The following is a 611-nucleotide window of genomic DNA, read 5'->3' on the forward strand; positions in this document are numbered from 1 at the left end:
TTCCCGGCCTTCCTGGCGGGAGCGGGCCGGCCCTCCTCTCCGCGCTGATGGAACATGACGTGGCAGAGCGTGGAACTGTTGGTTCACATTGTGTAGAAAAGAAAGGCTGATCCTTTTCATCTCTCCATCATATGGAGTGGAAGGGAAGGAGGCTTTGAACTGCAATGTTACCGTGTGCTGTACAGTGATCATGGTGTACTTTGTTCTGTACCCGTTTCAAGCGTTGTCGCTTATCCTCAGATACTGACTGTGGGGATTGGATTGTGGGAAACAAGCTCTGAGAATATCATTTTCACTGAAGTAGCTCTCTTCATTTCTACACAGTGGGCCTATAATAGGGTTGTGGATTCTTAGGGATTGTGTATCTTGCAGTGAATTCTGTAAAACCACTGTACAGTGTGAGCTGTGGATCTTTAGAGAGGGGTTTTGAACCCCTCGGTGTGCTGTGTTAAAGGGGGGGGGGGGGGTTCCTGCTTTTTTCCTGATTTTCTCTGTGTAACCTGCTGCTGGGAGGAAAAGGGTTCTGTCTCTTAAGCATGTAGAACCCCTGTATGCACAATACCCTACTGCATCATGGGAGATCTTTCCTCGCCTCTCTCTGATGCACATGC

Source organism: Conger conger, chromosome 8 (assembly GCF_963514075.1).
Source record: "Conger conger chromosome 8, fConCon1.1, whole genome shotgun sequence".
Classification (NCBI taxonomy): domain Eukaryota; kingdom Metazoa; phylum Chordata; class Actinopteri; order Anguilliformes; family Congridae; genus Conger; species Conger conger.